Source organism: Malaya genurostris, chromosome 3, assembly GCF_030247185.1.
Source record: "Malaya genurostris strain Urasoe2022 chromosome 3, Malgen_1.1, whole genome shotgun sequence".
In the NCBI taxonomy this organism is placed as follows: domain Eukaryota; kingdom Metazoa; phylum Arthropoda; class Insecta; order Diptera; family Culicidae; genus Malaya; species Malaya genurostris.
The window spans coordinates 5,212,373-5,233,890 of NC_080572.1; the positions used below are offsets into that span (position 1 = coordinate 5,212,373).

Genomic DNA, 21,518 nt, shown 5'->3' on the forward strand with positions numbered 1-21,518 from the left:
ATCGATTATTTGTCTGGACTTCAACCCCGTACGAAATGGACACGAATGCGAGATAATATCATGGTAGGCACCATGGTACTGTTAAAAGAAGATAACCTGCCACCCTTAAAATGGCGTTACGGTCGTGTAAGCAACATCTTTTATGGCGATGACAAAAATGTTCGAGTAGTCGACGTCCGCACTGTTGATGGAGAATATCGGCGTGCTATTAATAAGATCTGCGTGCTTCCCATTCATCAATCCACTACCGAAGCGAATGAATCAGGCATCATCAACGCAGTTGTGCCATAGTATCTTCCATCGCAGCCTTACAGGTTGCGCAACGATCGGGGGCCTTAAGGGCCTCCGAACCCTGTAAGTATTATAATATAATGTTTCGCAAAAAACTTAAAGAATTTTCGTCCTCCGACATGTGCTGTGCATCTATGGCTACTTCAACCCTCAACCATGAGTATGCCCAACCGCTAAATGAAGATAATCGACGAGCGCGACCAACCACGAAGCCCTGAAGGATGAGCAACCAAGTGCCGTGATGAAACGCCCGGTTTGAAGCTCGCACAAAAAAAATGCTACAAAACCGTAACGGAGCCATGAATCAGATCGGAATCATCTCATCAAATGGGTTGAAAGGCTCACCCTTTCAACAGGGGCCGGTATATGTTGGAGCCACCCTAGATTTAAGCTCGATGAATTGTACTAAATTGATAGTAGATATGTCTATCCTATTTCTACTCATTGGAATAATCTCAATAACACGATCTCTCTTATCACTATCTCACGATAGCGAAAGGATCCAATTTCGGATAGGCCTTTTGCCGATTCCTTTATACTGAATTCCCATATAAACCTATGTGTTAACGAGTATCAGATCAGTTAGAATAAACTTGCTATAAAGTGAACACCGCGTTATACTTATATCGACATTCGGGTCAATAAACTGTTACACCAAATTTCGTAGAATTCTAATCGAATCACATTCCCTCATTTTCCAAGTTCGCCGTGCTAACAAAGTTTTCATCGAGTATTTAAATTTAACTAAAACTACGGTCCGATTAAAATTTTGACGGATAGAAAGTTATTTGGGTTTAGTTTGCAATGAAAATAAAATGATAACAAGTGGTATAATAATTGCAATACAGAGGACGTAAGAAGAACTTCGAGGAAATCTTACTTCATTTGACAATATATTGGAACTGTTTATTAGAGTATTTTGTATGACTGAAGGAATAAAAAGATATTACACAGAGGTAATTTTTACTAACGCTCAGTAATAGGAATTGTTTTCCAAGATCTTTTGCAGTATTGAAAAATAATTATTAAACTGCCAAAAAAACCATGTACTCGTGCGGGGTTATTTTTAATAGCTAAATAACTGCACGACTGACAAATTGTAAAAAAACATAAAAAAAATCGCGAAATGGTTCACAGCCTAAATGATATGAATTTTCATAAACAGGCATTGTATTATTTTCCATTACTTATATGCCTTCAACAATTGGTACGATGCAACTCGACACTATACAAAGTAAAGAAATTGCGATCACATTTTAGAAAACTAGTTTAGAATTCCGAGTGGGTATTTCACCAACTCGGAACTACCCAGCAACCCATATTATCTACCGAGCCTGTACACTCCATTCACTGCCCGATCAGATGGTAATAACAGAATTGTAACAACTGGAGTAATTTATTTCAGAAATATTTTATAACAAATTTTGAAATATTTTTGGCTGGTAAGCTGTTAAAATAACAAAACTCATAACAAAAAAGACTCTAGCGGGAACGAAATCGTAACAGATTTTGAAACGTTTGTATCACAATTATTATTGAATTTGATATAACTACAGAAGTCCGAAAGCAAAAATTTATAACATTGGTTGTAGTAAATCAGTTAGCAAATTTAACACAGAAACACTATATCACAGCCAACTTTAAGCATCGTTTCAATCCAAAATTGTTGAATGATTTTTTTATGAAATGAATGATTTATGTAGCAATCTGGTTTCTTGCTTTAGTTTTTTGAAATTCTGATCATTATATTTCGATATAAAGCAACAGAAGAACTTCATTTTTCCAATTAATGAACGTTATCATAAGTCTTGCAAACGAAAATAAAACATCATAACTGATTTTGTTATTATATTGTTATCATAGGTTTTAACCTTCAACTGATTTCATTTGTTGAATATCTCAAAATAACACAAATTGTTATACATATCAACTGCTGATATACTTGTGTTATGATTTTGTTATGTGCATCTGATCGGGTGGTAATCACCATGCGTACTATAGGTTTCAAATACTACTTTTTTAGACTTTCTCCTGGCCGTATCCATTTGTGTGTGATACCATTAGAGCCAAATAACACTATTTAAGTCTCGTCTGACCAAATAACTCAATTCATGATCTATGATCTTTTGTCCATTCCAGTTTTCTGACTTTCTTATATAGAAAGGCTATGAAATCACTGTGAAAAACCAACTGTTCAACCGAGGCCCGAAAGGCCGAATGTCATATACTATTCGACTTAGATTGACGAACTGATCAAATTTGTATGTACAATGTACAGTATGCGTCAGGAAATAATAAGACATTGTCATTATTTAAAAAACTACAATTAAAATTCAAATATTTCTGAAACGGTTTTACTTATTTTGATTCAAAATTAACATTAAACATTCACTGGTTTTAGGGATTGTGAAGGCGACGTGGGATGCGATGTGAAACGAATCAATCAACTGAACAGTGCTCGGTCGCGCAACTCCTTGCCATCTGTCAAGTTTCACAACGCTTGCTTCACGTCGCGTGTTGCTTTCTCTCTGGCTTCACCCTTAAAAAAATGAAAACTACACACTTAGCCACCTAAACTTGTGTAGAAACTTACCCAAAATCAATTCAAGTGCATTTCCACATTTTTTGGTAATTAGCGTATTACATAATTTATACTAATGAGTAGTGACCTCAATATTTAGGTAAATGGAAGTTTACCCAAAGTGTTGTCATTGAAACTTTGGCAATGCTCGCTACCTATCTTTTTACGATCAAATCAAAGTTTGAGTAAATAATGATTTAGTAACTACACATTGTGAATTCAAAAAGAATTATTTACTATTTACCTAAAATTTGGGTTGTACCAACACATTCACCAACCTAATTTTAGGTAGCTCATATAAAAGCTTGACAATGATCGATTTTTCTTAAAAAAACTGTTTCAATCGACCACCTTTCTCATATCAATCATATTCTCATATACAATACTGTATTGTAGTATTCAATTCCAAATATATTGTTTCGATTCTTGAAAGAAACCAAATAGACTGTTTGTGCATTAACTAGTACAACCTACAGAATGAAACAGTGGTGTGATCGCTTAGGCCAGCCTAAAGAAAACGAAGTGGGTTTACTATTATAGGTACTTCCAGTAACGGAACCCGGGAACCGGTATAATCAAAGTCGATTCGTACGGCCACCAACTAACATAACGTACAAACTCTACTAGTTTTTGATCAAATTTTGAAGACTGTATACGATTTATATATCGTACTTTAAACGTCGCTGAAAATTAAATCAGCTCGATGAACTGAGTCGAATGATATATGACAATGACAACTTTTACTAGTCGGTTTTGTATAACCTTTCTATATAAGAACAACAAAAGTGTACCCATTTCGTGGGTCCAAGCTTGCCATATTTTCGTAGGCGATGACAGATCATTGCATCAAATGAATCAGCTGTAATGTCTAGAACATGATTAATATATTCATGTTTTGGGTTGTAAATTTAACATAAGTGAGTCTAATGTGTAATCTATTGAGACATAAATTTAAGTATTTTTTGCCAATGGAAGGAGTAAGTGAAAAAGCCGTGCGAAATGTAATCAGGAAGTTCGGCGAGGATAACACCTTTGAGGATAAACCGAAACGGGTCGAAAAGAAGGTCCTGCTAACCCTCAGTTACAGTATACTGAAGGCGTTCGAGAAAAAGAAGGAGGTTTCAGTTCGGGATGTGGTCAGAAAGGTGGGCACTTGGAAGTCAAATGTTCTTCGTGCTAAAGAACGTTTGAATCTTCGAACCTATAAGAAGCAGAAACAACCAAATCGTAGTCCGAAATAAGAAGCATCGATCAGGTCGAGGGTTCGAAAGCTGTACAATACGATTCTTGCTGGAAATTTGAACTGCATAATCATGGACGACGAAATCTACGTGAAACTCGATTACAAATCCTTGCCGGGACCACAAAATTATACGGTGCGAGAAGGGCAAGTGTTAAACCAGTCCGAGACATCGATTGAAGTCGAAAAATTTGGTAAGAAAGTTATGGTCTGGAAAGCAATTTGTAGCTGCGGTAAGATTTCGAAACCCTTCATCACCACTGCTTCAATGAACAGCGAAATATACATCAAGGAATGTTTACAAAAACGACTTCTAGCCATGATTCGAAGCAACAAGGATCCTGCTGTCTTCTGGCTAGCTCGTGCTTCTTGCCACTACTCGAAATCAACGGTAGAATGGTATACTACCAAAAATGTCACAACAACTCGTCCCAAGAGACATGATTCCACCAAATTGCCCAAAACTTCGGCCAATTGAGGAATTTTGGGCGTTAACAAAGGCACATCTTAGGAAACATGTTTCGGCGGCCGAAACCATTCAACAGTTTGAAAAAGATTGGAAAAAGTGTCAAAACTTGTCGCCAAGAAGTCTCTGTACGGAATTTAATGAAGAACGTTCGCAAAAATGTGCGCCAGCTAGTCTACAATGGCTAAGTAGCAAATGTTGAGAATAATATCCTGTTGTTGTAGTCTAATATGATCAGTATATCGAAAAAACTTTGCATATCTAACACTTACAGCGAAATCAAAGTGCGTCCATACTTTCTGGGACAGTCTTTATTGAAAATTTTTCCACATTAGTCCAACTTTCAGATGATGGTGTTGTAGTTTTCAAAGGATCTTTCGAAATAGCGTAATAATGTAAAAAACTTACGAAGAACAAAGTTTGAATGGCGTTTCCACACCAGACAGACTCCATGAAGACATCATCTAGTATTTATACATAGCTCGGAAACACACCACACATTACTTCCACTAATTTAATCTGGAAATAGTCAAATCAACAACTTCGTACTCAAAATAGAAATGTTTTTTACGTAATATAAAAAATCCCCATTTTTTCTGGTGAAATAACATTTTTATCAAAATAAATAAACAGTACCTATGGTTCCTTGACATTGTACCGCATATTGTAAAACATATCCTCAAAAATTCGTCGTCACATTTCGTATTATGGTTTGAATTTTATTCTCCAATTTTGCCTTCGGATTCTGAAAACTATCGTATTTAGTTATTTTTTCATCTGAATCAGCATTAGAATTCAGGCACTGTAGGAAATAGAAGATGTAATGCGAATCGTTGCAGATCTCTAGAATGCAGAGATCTCTAGAATACAAAGATAAATATTTTTCCGTCTCCTACAGTGGGGCATAATTAGAAATTTCCCAATCTACGTTATATGCAGATTAGAATTTGAACAAGACCTCTTTCACATGGATATCATAGTTTTTAATCAGTGCATTGAATAGTTCGAGTGATGAACACTCAATCCTCGAATCAGCACGCACGGATGACAAGTTGTTTCCAAATTCTAGCAGCAATTCCATTACTCTCAACGATGCACAAGTGTGTTATGCTTTTGAGGTCTGTCGAAAGTGACAGCAGCAGCAACAGAATGCGGTAAAAGAAAGTTTGCTCGATACGTAGGGAAAGCGAACAGAAAACCAGTTACAGACAGTAATTGAATCAGAGTGGAAAATTGAAACTGCACATCAAAAGCACTTCCGTTCCTTCGACGTCGTGTCTTCAAACACCGTTCCAAAGCAGGCAGGCTGTTACCAGTGACAGATGTTTGGGAAGAAGAAGCGGTAGGTTCGGTATAGTGTTGATCTCGAACTATGCAGAGATATTCGAATGTTCGAAAATTTTTCCCACCACCACCAAGAGCCGTACATGAATCAGTTCGGAAAGCTTTCGTTTTCTCCCCACTGGAAGACCACCCGGTGCGCAAGTGCGAATCCTGTCGGCAAAGTTTCGAACTGAATGGTTGTTACATGTCGGACCTCGAACCGGGAAGGATGAACTTTCGCATGACGGAGAGCTTGATCGAAAAGGGTCGTGTTAAAATAAGCGATTCCGGTGACCAACCAGTCAGTCGACCTTTGAAAACCGTGGACAGAAAATATGATCCGCAAAGAACTTCTTAGCGACTGGTGACCCATCGCGCAATCGGTTGATAGGAAAAAAACGGCCCCATTTTGGAGACACGAGACACGCCTGAGAGAACACAACGGAGCGGCTCTCACAAGAACTCGTTTTGACGTGTGTAATGCTTGTTTGATTAAATTTTAACTCGACGTCAAAAGAACTAGAACGGCACGAAAATTGTTACAGGGTTTGTGAAAATATGCAATAGAAACATGCCAAGCAGTGAAAAAGAGCAGATTTAATTGGGAACATTTTCCGGTTGTCTGAATTGTTGAGTCCTGCTGTGAAGAGGTTGTTTTTCAGTAGGAGTATTTGAGTTCAAATCTCCTGGAAAAAGGTCTTCAATCAAACCGGTTGTTTTGCTTGATAACCTCCCAAGTGGGAGAGAATCAGTCAAAGTGAAAAAGTTTTCGGTGTTCTGCTGATTTCCCTGAACACGATTCGCCGTGTTCTGTTTGAACTATCTGACGGAGCGGCTGCGGCAGCAGTGGAAATAAATAATGTGATTAGCTTTAGCTGCTACGACCAGGATACGGAGCCTGGTGTTCAAGGTCAGGTCGGTAAATCGTTCTCGGAAGCGGAAACAAGTTTTACAGGGCAGTCATCGGCAAGACTGGCAGAGGGTGGCAGAGAACTTAGAATGTGCTATTTGTGAAAACATTGCAGCGTATCATCTCAAACTATCCACTCAAAGATTGTGGCACAGCTGGGTAAACTAAAAAAAATTGCATTTGGAGTGTTTCTCGACGAAGTAAAACAAACGTTCTAGGGTTTGGTGGCGAAGGTGAGCCCCACTACAATCAGTCAAGTGATTGGAGTTGTACCTACATTTACTTTGCTCTGCACTGTTTCTCATTTGTAAGCCGTAGTGGAAGCACACGTAGGAAGGTCATGTGATACTCGATTTCCTGTAGCGAAGAGATGCAATGTGATGAGGAATTGAAGTGACGGTCGGATGTTGTAAGGATGTTTAAGAGGTGATGTTACTTAACAAATCGATGATACAAGATTGAGATCTCAAGTTGGATGTAGATGAAATGGTGATTGTGTCTTAATGAGGGCGTTTGTGATGCTTCAATGGTTTGAATAAGGTAATTTTATGTTCACTGTTTTACTGTGTTCAAAATATTCCAATTACCGGTCATTACTGAATCGATATTACCTTATTTCGCCTTTTAATATTTTTCCTTCGCTTCGTGGGATGTGAAATTTAAACATAAATAGAAATTATAGAGTAACGTTCATTATTGAATTGTTCTACTTTCTTTTAACTGGCAATGAAAGGAAAGCAGTAAATTTTCACGGCTTTTGGTTCCAGTATGCGGTGTGATCTGATTATGATAAATAAACATTCGGCCAAAAACACACATTATCCGCGGGAAAAGATCAATCACTCGATTAATTTCATCCTTAGACCTAAATCTGAATTTTGAAATTGTAAATGAAATTAAATTGAGAAACTTTGGAGCATTGAATTGTAGCGGTATTATGTTTTCGAACGGAAGAGCTGACCATTAGCATGGTTTTCAATTCAGTATCCGCTTAAAAGTGCAACACGAGAACAATCCTCGGTGTTTTTTCAATGACCATCGACGCGAGGATAGTGGCTAACATGTACTTTATTTTTTTTACATTTACAGTTGTACTTGTTTTATATTGTTACTTTATTGCATTGTGTTGATTCTGATTGTTTGAAAATATTTGTGAGTTCTGGTTCTGACAGTGCATATGAAATTGTCGGTTCTCTTGGTATAGTTTTGTTGATAAGAGCTCAAGTACAATTTCAAAATTTAAGCTAGAATCAATAGCTAGATTTTTTTATGAAATAACTTTTAAGCTTAAACCAGTTTTAATATTTATTTTTTCACGTATCACCTCGGCAAAACCATCTAATACATTTAATTTTGAATCTCGACAACAAAAGCGCTCGGCAATCGTCTCAGCAAAATATATAATTGCTTAGAAACTCACAGCTGCTGATAATTAATAATTATTACCGAAATTACTAGCAAAAGTTTGACTGTTAAAATAGCTCAGAAGTATATTATTAATTGTCGGTAGTGGTTTCCCAACTGGCTAAGAATAACGCTACGGTCCACCTGTACCGGTGGTATAAGTCCACCAAACAGGTAAGCCGTGTGGCATCCGGCGGAATTATTTTCCACCAAGAATTGAACCATTGCATGGCTAGTACTACGATCCTATTGACACTAAGAATCCTTCCAGGAAGTCGGAATTCGAACATACGATAACTGGTTTGTAAAGACCAGCGTCCAAAAGGGAAACTTCTACGTTGGAAAGCTTCGTTGCCTTCAACAAGAACGGTATGACTAATCCACGTGAAATGCCTCGAGCATGCATACTTGCAAATAGTGCTCTCGATGTTTCTCTCATATCGGAGCTCACAACTCGGGATATTTGTGCTGTCACAGTTGGTATGACTATTGATGGCATAGACAGGAAATATAACCAACCTTCGGCAAGCAATGACTTCAAAAAGGTTGTATCATACTGCTGCAAAAGTGATTCACCGCCAAGGGGAGGACGCTTAGAACAATTTGCCAATCACACATTAACACAATGCGTTGGCGCATTTATCAATATTGGCACTTTCGTTTTCATACAGTTGCACAGTTGCGGCACACAAAGGGCTCAGTTTTGACAAGTACCTGTTTCATGGAGAACAGCGTGGCACACTTATACCGTTTTCGTTTATTGATCAGAGCAGCCCGAAAGCTGACCCAGAGTCGCCCAAACAACGTTTGATATGTTTGTTTTAGCAACCTGAGGTCGCTCTAGAGCGGACTCCAATCGCGTAATTTCGCTCTGAAAATTTTCTCGGGTCGCACCACGCATCCAGCCGAGTTTGTTTATTTTATCTTTTTTTCATGAGTTGTTGTTTAGGGCGCGTAAAACGTGTTCGTTTTACTCGGAGTCAGAGTAGCCCGCGTCTAGGTTCAAAAACGAAAACGGTATTAGACTCACAGTATATCACGTGTTTTTTAGAGGCACAATATAGTTTGTGTTAAGCGACTCTCCTCTTGTTCACCGCCTATAATCGGCAGTGACATAAATGCTCACCATATCATTTGGGGCAGCACAGATATAAATTCGAGAGACTCTGAAATGATGGAATCTGTGAGCAGTGCAAACCTGCACATAGTCAATGCAGGAAATCATCCAACTTTTGCGAGATCAGGAAGAGTAACTCTCTGCTCTGATAGAATCGCACATGAGTTTGTAAATTGGCTCGTCTCCGATAAGCTCGAACCTTCGTGCCTTGATCATAAGTACATCTTTTTTTATCATTCAAACGTTAAATTTGATATTATCACATATCGTTATCCCAAATCTGCAAACTGGGACCTCTATGAAGAGGGCTTGGCGACTAGATTTTACGGATACCATCCAACAATTGAAACCCCAATTGATTTGGAAAATGTTGTCGACGAGACAAACTCACTCATAGTTGCAGCATATGAAGAGGCTTGTCCACTTCGGATTGTGCGAACTACTAGAGGAACTCGTTGGTGGAACGCTGAACTTGCTAGACTAAGGAAACTATGCAGAAGAGTTTGGAACCACCGACGCAGAGATGGGTCGGGTGCATTCGTGTCGGCTCGAAGGGCTTACAAAAATGCTCTTCGATCGTCTGAACGAAAGGGTTGGAAAAGCCTTTGCACAAATGTCTCTAGTTTCAACGAGGCTAGCAGATTAAATAAGTTACTTTCGAAGTCTAAGGACTTTAGTGTCGGTTTCTTAAGAACTTCAGATGGTGAACACTTGTCTGATGAAGGTGATGTACTTCACTATCTTTTTAACACTCGCTTTCCAGGATGTATGGAGCCATCATCGACAACTCTTCCCGAGACTTTTACAGGTATTTACGATTATTGGGCCCTTGCTCGAAGCGTTGTGACGATTGAATCGGTCAAATGGGCAGTTGAGAGTTGTGCTCCGTACAAGTCTCCTGGAAAGGATGGAGTTTTCCCAGTGTTACTGCAGAAAGGGTATGAATATTTCAAACATGTTTTGAAGAAAATACTTAATTTAGGTCTTGCGACAGGATATATTCCAAGAGCTTGGCAGGAAATAATTGTCAAATTTATTCCAAAAAGTGGTCGCGACACTTATGAGGAAGCGAAGAGTTTCAGGCCTATCAGTCTTAGCTTATTTCTTCTTAAAACAGTGGAGCGCATAGTCGATCACTATATCAGGAATGTTAGAACCCTGTTACATGATGTTGTGTACAACATTGAGAAAGCTTTTTCACAAAAGCAATATTGCTTGGGAGTTTTCCAAGATATTGAAGGTGCCTGTGTCTTAAAAATTCATTTCTGGAAGCAACCCGTGGTCATGGCATACCTTCAAGTGTCACAAATTGGATACACGCAATGCTTAGCAATTGACTTCTTTGTTCATCGCTCCGGCAAGCAGAGATTAGAAAAATGAGTGTCTGTGATTTTCCGACTTACAGTTTTGCCGACGATTATCATATATTGATGACCGGTATAAGCATTAACACTCTCTTTTAATTAATGCAGTAAACCCTGCGGGTCTCCGTTGAATGGTCGTGCTGGTATCTACTGTCGTGAAATGAGGCTAGAGTCTCATTCACTTGGTAAATACTGTACTGTATTCCAAGCGGAAATCTACGCGATTTTGTGTGGAATACAATTTCAGCACAGAATCTGTGGTAAGCCAATTCATGTTTGTTCCGACAGTCAGGTAGCTTTAAAGGCACGCAGTTCGAATGGTTCACGGTCAAATCTAGTGATCGCATATCGAATTCAAATTGAAGACCTCAGCATTTCAAATGCTGTTTACTTCTTATGAGTGCCCACTCTGGTATTACTGGAAATGAATAACTCATCAGCCCATTCATTTCCAGTAATACCAGAGTGGGTACTCATAAGAAGTAAACTAGAGCTGGTGCAACGAATAATTTCGTTGGTCCTGAACCAGCTTTACCACTATCAACTAGTTGGATAAGTTTAATTTTTTAAGTTGTTATAACAAATATATTGTAGTTTTCTCAAACTTGTGTTTAATTTTCCAGTTGTTCTATGCAGTTTTCGAAATTGAGTGTGAATATATTTCCTGGAAACAAAATTATTTTTACACGTGGGTATCCGCGAAGAACTTTCATTAATCTAAATGGTGTGGTATCCTGAGTAACGTGTTTGCGACAATGATTTTGAGTATTATGAGTTGAGTGCGTAGGCTGTGTGTAGTGGGACGGGATTAGAAGTTACAAAATGTATGAACGCAATCAAGAATGCCAGTACCGATTTACACAATGCTTAGTTTTGGTTATCCGTCTCGCCTTCGCCCATAGTATTGCATATAATTAATAAGGAAAATAAACTGAGAAAGTGGAAAAAATCAAACGAATTGTTTTGAATGGAATTGGAAATTGTTACACTGACCCTTATTACCGTTTTTACTTCCACTTTCACTTTAATTGCATTCACCTGTTACCAGTATCACGCAAAGGGAAGTAAGTACTATAGTGAAAAAAATCAGTTTCCAACAAAATTTTGGTGATGTGATGATTATAATAAAAACAAGCTCATCTAAGCAATTCGCTGAAGTGAAATTTGGTGATGAAGATTTACATTCACTTCATTTGATTTTCACCGTGAAGTGATAATATATTTATATTAGAAGAGATAGTAACGTGGACAGATTTTTCAACAGTCAATAGTTTTCTAAAAATTCCAGAAAAATGAATCCAAACTTCCAGATTTGATCTCAAACACAACGATCGATTTCAAATGGCCTCAAAATAGTATGTTAGATTTTTTGAACAAATATACATGTTTAGAAGGTTCTTTACGTGATATCCGAAAGACAAAATTGCTCATACCGTGACATAAGCTCAATATGGAAAAGAAAGACATATAGTTTTTTATGCTTATGTTAATGTTTCGTGTTCGATTCGTCAGTACATAGCAGTTTATGTTGAGCTGTTATGTCACCCAGCAGTTCAACATAAACCGCTAAGCAGACATAAAGTTTCTGCGATATACAGAACACTTTTTCTATTTGTATCGAAGTGCAACACCTTTACTGTCATGCCGAACGTAACTAGGTGACCTAAAACATTGACTTCAAACAATATCATTCGATTTAAATATTTAAGGAGAACTTATAATAAATTTAAATAAAGTTTAAATATTTAAGGAGTACTTATAATATAATAATAGAGGTATAACAGAAAACAAAAATAATGTTTCACTGAACTTTTCCGCCTACAATTTGATGATTTTGACATTAGTCATTTACTACGAATCCATCATTTTTGTCAACACTTTTAAGGCTATATGTGAGCTTTATTAGAATAACTCAAACAAAGAGAGTTCATATATTTAATTTTGGAGTGAAATGTGAATAACTTAGGTCCTTGGATAGTTCTGTAGTCTGAATATGGTTTAAATTCGGGTGTATTCATGATTGCAATAAAAATTTGAACCCAGAAATTAATTTTGGGAGTGACGTCAAATTCGGCAATACTTGATCAAAATATCATTGATATATTATATATATATATATATATATATATATATATATATATATATATATATATATATATATATATATATATATATATATATATATATATATATATATATCGATGTATATTTTGTTCACTGGATTTGCTCAACTCAAAGACATACTACTATATTTCAGTCTTGTGAGAAAAACCATGTACATTAACGTTTTCTGAGCTAAACGCAACGTCTGTCACATGTAGATTCACGTCTTTGTTTCATATGCAGAGTATGCAATAAGCCGTTCTTGTAAAATGCAATAATTTGATGAATTACGGTTTGAGTCAATTTCTTTTTTTCTTTAGTTCCGAACGAAAACATCTGGCAGCTTTCTGGCCAGTTGTTTGCTTGGTCATTCTACTCACGAGTCCTTCAATTAGAAGTATTCCTTCAAACGGATTTGTGCCACATATTTCTCACTCTCGTTCATAAATGACCATTCTGCATAATAATTCAAATGATGGAGGCGCGTGGTTGTAAGTAAAACTGGCTTTGCAATGGATAAGTTCAATTTACGAGTACAAAAAAGCAGCTTATTCATCTGATTCTTGCACTAAAGAAACATCTTTTTTTAGGTCACATATCAGATAAATAAGCTAATAAATAACTGAATAAAAACTTGTTCGTTGTTTTCCGAGCAAATGTTTGACTGCGGAAAGAAACATGGATCAGGCCACCCTTAACAGACACGCTATCCAACTAAGATGATTGGATGTGAATTCATCTTTCTTTAGTGCGGAGCGCAAATCCGAAATAAATACCGTAAAACGGGTAAATTTTGTGACAGGTTTTTGAACGTTTCTATGCGATTTTCAAGTATTCAATTTTCAATACAAATTCGAACGAATTTCTTTGTCGAATCAACCTTCCTTCATAAAATTAAAATGTTAATAACCCACTAAATTTGATTGGAATGGCAAGATTTGGGTTTCAAGTGGTCGATAGGGGTGACTTTGAGACAGAATTGGTTTTGGCTAGAAATGCAAATATGAAAATAATTTGTCTAAAATGACCTCATCAATAGCATTATCCACTTTTTGACTGATTATTAATATTATTACTATTATTATTACCTATTGGAGTCATTGCAAATGATTAGATAAAACTCATAACTCGAAATTTGATGGAAATATGTAGGAAATATAAATTAAGTTTGCTCCATAATGTTTACCCTCACTTGTTAAGAGAGTGTGGTTATTGTTTCAATTTCTAGCTTGAATGACTTTTTAAATTTCAAGCTTATCAAAATATTGCAAAAGAAAGGTCGTTTTAGAATTTTATGAGGAATCCATAGTTGCAATCCTCATCTCCTCCATCTTGCCAAAGTTTCGTGCTATAATGTCAATATCATCAGCGAAACCAAGTAGCTGGACGGACTTTCTGAAAATCGTGCCACTCGTGTCTATCCTCACTCTTATAAGTGTACATGTTCACGGAGTAAAGAAACGACGAACTTGACCTTGAGTTGGCTGGCGACGTCACTGCGTCAGTGTAGAAGTTGAAAGTGCTCGCCGCCAGATAGCGTCACATGTCTGACGAACTCAAAATGGTACACATTGTTCTTCCAAGACCCAGGGTTGCGGCGCGAGATTTAAAAGACAGCATAAAAGTCTCAAAGTCACCCCGTTTTACAATCATCAACTCTGTATAAAATGTTTAAAACGACGTATGTAACAATGAGAGATTCTCTTTGTTTACTTTCTCTTTTGATTATTACGGCACTCTTAGCAATCCTTCTCTCCAATAATTTACCGATAATAATTACTAAAGCTATCATCTTTTAATCTGCTGTGGAGAAATTACCGAAAAAAGCAGGAATCTTTCGCAATAATCGAAAGAGAAAGTAAACAAAGAGAATCTATCATTGTTACATACGTCGTTTTGAACATTTTATACAGAACTAATCTAGCGTGTGGATGCTTTTTCCGTTTTGGTTCTTGTACCTTGTGCGTCACACGCGAAGTAACTATTGTCGTCAATATTCTACTCGGACCCACACGGACAACCTAACAACCATAACCAGGAGGTAGGATTCCTCAGAGTATATCATCATTACGCAAATGTTATATCATCACTATTGATGTAATTATGTGCAGTGTGAAGTTTTGTTTGTATTCACGTCAATGATACTACTAATTCATCACTGGAAAATTCAAAGTCTGAGATTTGTCTTTATCCGATCAGTAGGGGCAGTGCTTTCCTTTGTGTTCAAATGGCGTTTATTTTAAATAATGGTTTTGCTAACGTGTAAACCGATTCCTTATTTTTCATCTCGTCTTTCAAGTGAAGATAGCTATAACGTAAATTTTGAAACAGCAGGATGACAATGAGAAACTTTTGATACCTCCTTACACCTGGTTCTTCCGAACTTTGAAAGTCATGAGCTTCTTTCAATAGAATATTCTGACTGCCTAATTTCCCACACATTCACATACACGCACATTGGCATCGATTTACAAAGCTGCCATATCATTCCGCATGGCACACGTCCGACCCTAAAAATCCCTGCGGGAGCAACGAAGTGGAAAAAGGTTGTCTACTTCTGACAGCAGGCGAAAAGCACGGAGGAAAAACTAGGGCACGTGGTTTCTCCGCACAACGAAAAGTTATAAGTACAAAACATCCAGTCCGAGGTTCGCCATGGTCCGGCTAGATCCCAAGCGGCCGGAGAAGTTCTACGGTAGGCTCAACCGCACGTCGTGAATTTCTAAATACTTCGGCTGTTCGCCTTGGATTTGTTGGCACTTTTTTCCGCTGCCATCACCATCACAGACTATATTACGGTCATCGCCGCAGGAATGTTGGTGTATTTTTGGCCCATTCTGGCACAGAAATGTGTAGTTGCGGGAAAATAAGGAGTAGCGAACATTACATAAAAAAGCTTTTAATCCGCTTTGAAAACTGTATGTATGTTTGTTCTTCATTCGATTCCCGTGCGGAAATAAAAGCTCTGGTTGAATCTTATACTACCCGAAGTTTTTTGGGGGCTGACTTTGGCAGCCTATTTGTTTGTGTATAGGGCATTGTTCTTACGGAGGTTTTTGACAGGATGCTCCTGTTTGTTCGATAGTACCAGTGCACACGGGTTATGCCACGTAGTTATGTGTTTAACATTTTGTTCCACTTTCGATCGGAATTCATCGGAGTATGAGGGGAAGAAAGTAAAACATGCAATAACGTACCGAACATATTCATATATGTTCTTCTAACACTGCAAGTTGCTTGGCATGTTGAATTTATATGGAATAGAGCACTGATGTCATTACCGAGTTAGCATCCAAGCTGTTAGCATCGTTTCGTGGAATTTTTACGAAGAGCACTGATGAATTTTCTATCTATCTATTTTGTTCCAAGTTCCACGTTTCCTTTCATGGCAAATCGAATCTATAGTAGTAGATAGGGAATGTTTTGAACTGTTAACAGTTCTTCTTAGCAAAAAAAATACAATTGACTCCAATTGTGCAACGCATGCGAAGTCATTTTTCATTGTCCGAATAGAGGAGAAAATTAGAAGAGAGTAATTTTTGCCCTACAACACATTGACCGACTATAATATTACGAAAAATCGTCTTTGGAAATTGAAGTTCATTTAATGCTATTTGTGTCATGCAAAGTCTCTTCGTGGTTGTTAGTTAGTGTATGTTACAAATTAAATCTATTGGCGTTACGTAGCCTGATTTAGAATTCTATCAACCAAATGAATCAAGGTTTTTAAACATGTTATCACTCTAATTTCTATTGACTTCATCGTACTCAATCAGAAGTTTGTTTTAGAAATAATCAAAAAGTGTAATAACTAGTTCAGGGTAATAACATCTCCCAATCGTTTCCCGACCGAAATTGACTAGCATTGTTCCATTCTTCTTCCGTTTGTCCCGTTTACGCCACTCGCACTAATTGAGTTGATAAATTAATCAACAAACCAACCCGTCGTTACCCACGAACTCCCGCAAACTGCCACCCAAAGTTGCGAAAAACCACACCTCCAGGGCAGCGAGTGACAAGTGGCGACCCATCCGAACCAATCATTCCCGCGCTATCGACCGCCATCGGCACTTTCATTGAAAATCAAACCACCGACCGGACCGCCACCATCCGCAGCTGGCACTAACCAATCAGCCTTCTCCCACTTAAACTAATGGTCGCTCGGTCCTCCTTCGATACGATCGGAGCGACCTCCGTTTCTCACATAGCTGTCAGTGACAGCTTTTTCGAGAGGATTTTTTCAATCAATCTCCAGCCGGGGAACAATATTCCGCCCATCCACATCCATTCCCGGCAGCTGCCGTCCGCCTGCCTGCCTGCCTGCCTGGCATGGAATCAATCAGATCGGTCCGAAAGCGACAGGGTTGACAGCTGAAAGCTGCTGTTTTATATTAGCATTGCAATGCACCGGTTGCCGTTGGGCCATTCGATTTAGAACATTGCGCGCATCCGATAGTGTGCCACCAAACCACGGGAATCAATATTGAATCACGAATGTACCAAGTGCAGCATTATTGCGGTCTACGGAACCAGGCCAGGTGGTTATACTGGGAACTGTCCCAGTTGTAGTTTCTGGTTTTGTGCAATATTTTTGCTGGCTACCGTCGATAACCTATATGAGAGAATTTAGGTACGCATCTGATGCAGATGTGGAAGTGAGTCAATCCTAATTTCATTGTTTTGTGGATCATTCTGCAGGGAAAATAGAAGTAATTGAAAGTGATGAGCTTAATTCCTGGAAGAAATTCCGTGTGGCTAATTTGAGTGAATCATGATGAAATGAGTAACGAAAAGCTTTGTAGACACGCCTAGTACGAAGATTCTAATTGCACTAATCATTCTTGACTGTCACGATTCTGGTGTGCATCATAATTTAAATGTTGTCTTAAATGTAGCGAAACTTAATCAAATTTGGTTGAGAACAGAGCTGCTACACTAAACTATGGGGCATACCACGCAAAATCAGCCCCCCAACATTTTGTTTTGTTGTACGTGGAATTTTCTAGATATAATTTTTTAAAGTTTGATACTTTAAAATCTAATATAGATACAAAAATTCATCCGAGACATGAAATGTGCGTCTATTCCTTAGCTTCGAAATAAGCGATTCCATAAGCAAATAAAAAAAAAAATCAAACTTGGGATTTTTTTCTTTTTTTTTTGTTGACAATAGAAGCCTAAGGGGTTTAACTCAATCTTGGCAAAGTTTCAGAATGGAAAGATTAATACTTTCGGAGCAGTGAATTTTTTAATTACGACCCGCTCGGATACGGGCTTACAAGGCTATCCGCATTATGCCGATCCGACTGATCCGAGCTCTCCGGCGTTGACTTTTTTCTGCTTCGGCTATGGCTGAGCTGCACATGCAGCCCTGTGTGCATGTCCAGCTCAACCATAACCGAAGCAGAGAAAAAGTCAACGCCGGAGAGCTCGGATCGGTCGGATCGGCCTAATGCTCCTTTAACTTGTCGACACATGTCGCACCACAGATCGAATCCTAACTTTGTCAGTTTATTGTTAGCAACGTTTCAGTTTTCGAATATTTTTCATCACGAGCATGATTTTCATCTTTTTGCACATGTGACAGTGCTGAAGGAACTATCAAAAGAATGGCACGTCGCGCGAGTTAACAAATGAACAATGATTGTCAAATTTCGACCGCGAATGAATTGTACGAGTGGGCTAGGAAAGCATCTTCTCTATCCAATATACAAATGTTCGGAAGATTATGTAAAAGCGGAGAAATTTCTTAAAAATCGTTTCGAAAAATGTAAAACTATTTCTGGAACGCAATCGTTTCACTATGTTGAGCCGCACGGAGACAAGGAATTAAAAATGAAAGTTTTCTCTTCCCAGGATACGTTTGAAGTATTGAGTTTTTGTAAACCAGAAAAACCAAATCATAGAAAAATTGCAACTGTGCAAAAGCTTTATGTCACCATTATTTTATTACTCACGTAAATCCTTTGGCCCAATTTTACTCGTTTTCTACCTGAAACGTTGGTAACAATAAACTGACAAAGTTAGGATTCGATCTGTGGCGCGATATGTGTCGACAAGTTAAGCCCGTATCACTGCTCCGAAAGTATTGATCCTTCCACTCAGAAACTTTGCCATGATTGAGTTAAACCCCTAAAGCTTCTTTTTTCAACTAAAAAAAAAAAGAAAAAAATTAGGCCCAAGTTTGAAATTTTTTTATTTGCTTATTAATTTTTAACTTTTTTCATTATATTAACTTTAGAGGATGTTTTATGGAATCGCTTAATAGAAAGCTAAGGAAAAGACGCACATTTCATGTCTTGTACGAATTTTTGCATCTTTATTAGATTTTACAGTACACTAAGGTCTCTTTTTACACGGTTTTTTTCGCACGGTTTTTTTTTTATACACAGCTTTTTTACACGGATTCCGGAATTAAAACGGTTTTTATTTACACGGTTTTCGCAATTAACACGGTTTCTGATGAGAGTTTAAAAAGCATTGTCATTTGTTTTTTGAGAAAAAATTTAAAAATGGAAACAGGTTGTCTGTAAGAAAACGATTATGAGAGCTAATTTAAAGTTTGAAAGTAAAATCATTCACTCATCAATTCACGAGATCATTGACTGTTGTTCCATAAAACGCTTAATCAGTCTTCAGATCTTCAATCCCTGTCATAAATTACCGACAACGTCTCTTCGTTTGTGGTATATGATGTCAGAATCGTCATTGATATCATCGAGAATTTCGTAGCGTTGAAAAACTAGTCGGATTTACTAATCTCGTCAACTCTTCGTCATATCGAACAGTACAGTATATTATACCCATTTGAATTCTATAGCTCTAGTAGTATTATGATTTACGCCGATGAAATGAGTTTGTTCAGCATGACACATAGTAACAACTTTTCTAATTTGATCCATATTCATCTCTATGAATTCTTCCCCTTTGATTTTATCGCTGCGTGCATAGAGCTTCACCCAATACCCATGTCTTCCCTCTCAGTTTAGTTGAGAATTACTGTTAAGATCGTTAGTGTTTACTACACATCGCACCTTCGGAATTGAATAGAACCTTTTCTCAAGCTTTTTTTGTAGTGAAAGTGTTTATGGGTTCTAATAGTACGTATTATCGTTCTTTTGAAAACTGAATGCAATATACAGCAGGCATGAGCCATTTAGAATAATTTGCTTATCGTACAACGCGTTTCCTAAGTGTTCTAATTTTAATTTGTCATCCAATGTGTTTTATCAAGTATGACTGAACCATTCTCGTAACCTCAGGCTGTTTTTTAGATTTCCGTTTATATTGGGAAATAACAGTTACATTTTCACAGTGATGTGCACCTTGCATAAATTTGTGGGTTAAAAAATAATCTTTTTTCTCCTTCAAATAATCAAAAGTTATATTTCATCCAAAACAAAACAAACAAATAATCAAATCTGCGGTTTTTGGAATTATAACGTCAAATTTTCCACGCGGTTTTTTCACGGTTTCCGCAATTAACACGGTTTTCTTTTACACGGATTTTTTGACAACGGTACGTAACCCCCGTGTAAAAAGAGACCTTAGTGTATAGGCTGTTAAAAAAGGCTCTTTTTTGAAAACGCGAAACTTTCAGAACTCTTATCTCGAAAATTCCACGTACCATATTGAAATAAAAATAATTACGTTTCGAATATTTTCGAGTTCATTACCGAAAAAAAACAGTTAGATGAAAAAAAAATTTAGGTGGCTGATTTTGCGTGGAATATATGTGGTGTGAATTGCATCACAAAACAATAATTCCCATGGAAAATTTTCTTAATTTCTGGATCATCATTGGGTTGATTATATGTTCAATTGCTAAGTGAATGTAAAAAACCTGTTTTAATTCACTTAGTCGTGTTATGAGGCCTGTTTTGTTATTACTAACGGATTCTCCAAAAAACTTTCCTTTGAATCTTAACTAAGAACAAAACATTTTTTTTGGGCATACACTAGAATAACTTCATCAATTTATAACAGTTTTCACCCAAGTTAATAGATTTTTTTGTTTTATGCATTTTCGCTCTAAATTACGGTTTAAAATTTTAAACACAGCTCACCCTTTTGTCAGTCAGTCAGAACCTAATAAAAGTTAAAAGAAGGTTATTTTTATACACCTGAATCATTTTATTTGAGTTCAAGTTCGTGAAAATCGACTCACCTATCTCTGAAAATGAAGAGAGTTTCGCTTTCCTTTCTCATATAGCAAGGTTATACAAACACTGTGAAAACCGACTTTTGAACCGAGGCCATATACCATTTGACTCAGCTCGACGAATGTCTGTGTGTATGTGTATGGCTGTGTGCGTGTGACAAATATTGTCACTCACTTTTCTCGGAGGTGGCTGAACCGATTTTCACAAACTTTGATTCAAATAAAAAGTCTTATGATTAAAGCTAAACGTGAAAATAATGTCAATCAATTTTATCGGAGATGATTGGAACGATTTTCACTACCTTAAATTCCACTGAAAGGTCTTAAGATGCCATAAGTACATTTCAATTTTAATTCGGATCAAACTCCTGGAGGTGGGGTGCTTAGTGTAAAAATGTCAATTTCAAGAATATTTTTTTCATAATCTGAATTTCTTTAGTTTGCAGACTATGAGAGTCTGTAATTAAATAAACCATTGTTAGTCCCATGAAGGATTTGCTGAATGTTATACAAATCGGACTACCGGAACATCCAAAATTCAAATCGTCGTAGAGAATC

At 37.4% G+C, this 21,518-nt stretch overlaps 1 protein-coding gene across 1 annotated transcript in view; it reads left to right on the top strand.

Annotated features, from left to right (window-relative positions):
• The first annotated feature begins 6,206 nt into the window (after positions 1-6,206).
• The window catches only part of LOC131439532 (toll-like receptor 6), a 123,155-nt gene continuing 107,843 nt past the window's right edge, over positions 6,207-21,518 (top strand). The window contains exon 1 of the mRNA XM_058610659.1: positions 6,207-7,351. The gene's annotated coding sequence lies outside the window, so the exon portion shown is untranslated. The remainder of the gene's footprint in view (positions 7,352-21,518) is intronic.